At 41.1% G+C, this 3,856-nt stretch overlaps 1 pseudogene; it reads right to left on the reverse strand.

The window, feature by feature from the left end:
- Positions 1-1,524: 1,524 nt before the first annotated feature.
- On the reverse strand, positions 1,525-1,651 carry LOC142436838 (small nucleolar RNA SNORA62/SNORA6 family; annotated as a pseudogene).
- Between the last annotated feature and the right edge of the window lie 2,205 nt (positions 1,652-3,856).

Genomic DNA, 3,856 nt, shown 5'->3' on the forward strand with positions numbered 1-3,856 from the left:
CCGGAAACGCCCTTCCTGAGGCTGGGCTTCAGCTTTTACGGCGCTCACCAGCTCATCTGTAATCCATCAGGCACTGGCTGAGGCTGCGCACCTGGGCCTGCAGGGGAAGCCTGGGTTCCTGGGAAGCCTCTTAGCAAAGGGCAGGAGGAATGGAAGCGCACTTGGGACACCCTTCCTGAAGGAGGCCCCAGGAAAGTGCACCCCAACTGGGTCGCAGCTGGTGCACCTGGGTTCTGCAAGGCATCCAGAGGCCTCTGTGTTGTGGGGCTCCTTCTGCGCCGGTCTCCAGCCTCTCGGGGCTCCCTCCCCAGTCCTCCCCAAGGTGTCCTCCCACTCTCTGCTCCCATGACAGGGCCTCGTGTTCCGTGTTCGCACCCCGGGACCCAGAGGACAACCATGTCCATGTTGGCGGTGCCGCGACTCCCAGCCACAGAGCCCCATATGTACTTTTTTAATGCCTCCAAAAATTGTGTTCATTGTTCCACAAGGTTATTTTCAGTTTTCTAAACAGAGATTTTTGGTCTTGGATCTAAGTATGCAATAGCGCCCTGATGGTGTACTGGTTCTGAGTTGGTCTTGGATCAGAAAGGGCACGAGTTCGAAATCACCAGCATCTTCCCTGAAGAAAAACAGGGCTTTCTAGTCCCGTAAAGACTGCGTTGCAGTCTCGAAAACCCTCGGGGCAGTTCCACCCTGTCCTACGGGATCGCTGTGAGTCGGAAACGAGTCAGTGACCTGTGTTTACTGAACATATGCCCACGTCCAATTTAGAAATGCGTTATATGACAAAAAGGAGACCCGTCCACTAAAGGAGACGCTGCGACGTCTGTATCAAATGCAGGGATCTAGGGAGTGGGGAGGAGCTCTAGCGACCTGGCTCGCCAATCACAAGATCATTCAACAGCAACCAACGCAATGACAGGCTTTTTTTCTCTTTCCAAGAAGAGCTGTAGTCTCTGAAGCCAACTGGGACAGTTCTACCCTGGGCTTTAGGGTCCCTATGAACTGGAATAGAACTAAGGACAGTGAGTTTGTTTTTTTAGATTTTTAAAGAAATATAAAAATGATTAGGGCAAAGACTGTACAGATGTGCTTTATACAATTGATGTATGTATATGTATGAACTGTGTAAAGAATTGTATCAGCCCCAATAAATTGTTAAAAAAAAAAAAGAAATATAAAAAACTTTTCGTGTCTTTATCTCCATAGAGACAAAACCTGTCTGCATCTTCAGAATCGATTAGCATTCGAATCTATGTCCATTTTCAGATTGGTAAATCCAGATGCTTTCATATATTTCTAAAGATCCCAACACCACAGAATGCCACAAGGATCCCTTTTAGTGCAGTGGATTATGCATGGGATTGGTAATTTCAAGATCAGTAGTCTGAACGGACAAGCCATTCCAAAGGAAAAAAGCTATATTTGTAATTAAATGGGTTCTTTTTCTTTTATATTTTAGTGTAGTTTTCAATCACACATCATTTGGCGCATTTTTGTTTTGTTTTGTTTTGTTTTGTTTTCACCTGTGGCAGCGAGTACTATCAAACTCCAGTCATTGAGGCAAGCTCTACTGGTGTTAGCGAAAATCCTGCCTGGTAACATAGCACACTTCCCACACGCAGAAGTTCACTGGCCAAGATTGTGCATTTGTTTTTAAAGGAAAAAAATCACAACTTTTCTGTAGTGTTTAAAGCATATTTGAAAAAGGAACATTCTTATGCTAATTCTATACAAATCACATAGCCTTAAAAATGCAAAACAATGATTTTAAACCTCCAGTAACAGCAGTTATACTGAACACAGTGCTTTAGTCGCAGAATTATTTGTACAGAGGAATTTTAGTCAGTGTGTATGAAAATATGTGAATCAGTGTAAATATGATTAGATGTCTATGTAAAATATTTTCTTAAGTGTACGCACAAGAAGAGTCTAACCTTGCAGCTTCTCCTCTTGTCTTATATCCTGTATACCAGCAGAAAGGGATTGATTGATGTGTGTGTGTGTGTGTGTGTGTGTGTGTTCTTGTGAGTCTCTTCTGCTCATTCTGACCCTATGAAAAAAAGTAGCAAAACGTTGCTTGGTTTTATATCATCCTCCAAATTGTCGTTATGTTTGGGCTCATCTCTACATCCATAGTGTCAGTCCATCTCCTACATGGTTTTCCTATATCTCTCTGATGATCTATTTTACAAAACACGATTATCTTTTACACAGATTGGTCTCTTCTGATAGCATGCCTGAAGCATGGGAGCTGAAATCTCGCCATCCTCAGTTCTAAAGAGCATTCTGGGTGCATGTCTTCCAAGACAGATTTGTTGGTCTGCTGGCATTCCACAGAACTTTCAACAGTCTTCGCCAGTACCATAATTCAAAGGCATGTGTGTATTTTTCAACTTTCACATGAATATCATGTGATGTTAAAAATAGCATCACTTGGATTAGACCCACCTTAGTTTTCAAAATGAAATTTTTGCTCTTCAATACTTTAAGGAGGTCTTGAGCTAAAGATTGCTCAATGCAATGTCATTTGATTTCCATGAGCACTACTTGTGAATCTGAGCAAGGAGAACATTTGACAACTTCAATCTGTTCTCTGTTTATCATGATGTTACCTCTTGGCCCACTTGTGAGAACTTTGGTTTTCTTTACATTGAACTGTAATCCATACCGAGATCTACAGTTTTTGATCTTCATCTGCAAGTGCTTCAAGTCCTCCTCACTTTCAACAAGCAAAGCTGTGTCATCTGCATATCAAATGCTAAAAAGCCTTGCTCCAATCTCAATGCTGTATTCTTCATATAATCCAGCTTCTCTGTTTATTTCTTCAGCAAAGAGATTGAATAAATTTTGCAAGAGGATAAAACCTTAGTGCACACATCTTCTGATTTTAAAATATGTAGTGTTCAGCCTATACAACTGCCTCTTGGTCCATATATAGGTTCTGTATGAATACAATGAAGGATTCTGTAATTCTCTTTCTTCTCAATAATACCCACCATTTCTTATTCACACAGTTAAAGGCCTTTGCATAGTCAATAAACACAAGTAAACATCTTTCTGGTATTCTCTGCTATCAGTCAGATCCATCTGACGTCAACAATGACACCCCTCATTTCAAATCCTCTTCTGAATCCAGTGTGAGTTTCTGCCAGTTCCCTGTCAACGTACAGCTGGTGAGTGAGCCTCGGGAGTATTTCACATGCGTGTGCTATTAATGATATTGCTTGATCATTTTCTTAGGTCACATTTCTTGACAATAGGCACCACTCTCTCTTCTGATTGATTCACTCAGTAGATTGCCTTCAAACTTCTTGGCAGAGAAGAGGAAGCACGTCCAGTGCTTCGTCAGCTTGAAAAGTCGGTTCAGTTGGTGGTCTGTCAATCTCTGGAGCCTTGTTTGTCGCTAATGCTTTCAGTGCACCTGGACTTCTTCCTTCAGTTTCATTGGTTCTTGGTCATTTGCTGCCTTTTAAATGGTGTAAAGTTGGCCTATTCTTTTGGGACAGTGATTCTGGGTATTCCTTAAATGGTCTTTTGATGGTTCTTGCTTCATTCAATATTTCAGCTTGAGATTTAATTTTTTTGTTCAGTTCTTTCTTTTTTTAAGTTTATATTAATTAATTTATTTATTTATCTTTTATTGGGGCCTCATACAATTCTTTTCACAATCCATACATACATCCATTATGTCAAGCACTTATGTACATTTGTTGCCATCATCATTCTCAAAACACCTGACTTCTACTTGAGCCCTTAATATCTGCTGCTCATTTTCACCCTCCCTCCCCAATCCTCCTACCTCTTGAACCCTTCATCATTTATGAATTATTATTATTTTGTAATATATTACACT

This window comes from Tenrec ecaudatus, unplaced genomic scaffold (assembly GCF_050624435.1).
Source record: "Tenrec ecaudatus isolate mTenEca1 unplaced genomic scaffold, mTenEca1.hap1 Scaffold_676, whole genome shotgun sequence".
Taxonomy (NCBI): domain Eukaryota; kingdom Metazoa; phylum Chordata; class Mammalia; order Afrosoricida; family Tenrecidae; genus Tenrec; species Tenrec ecaudatus.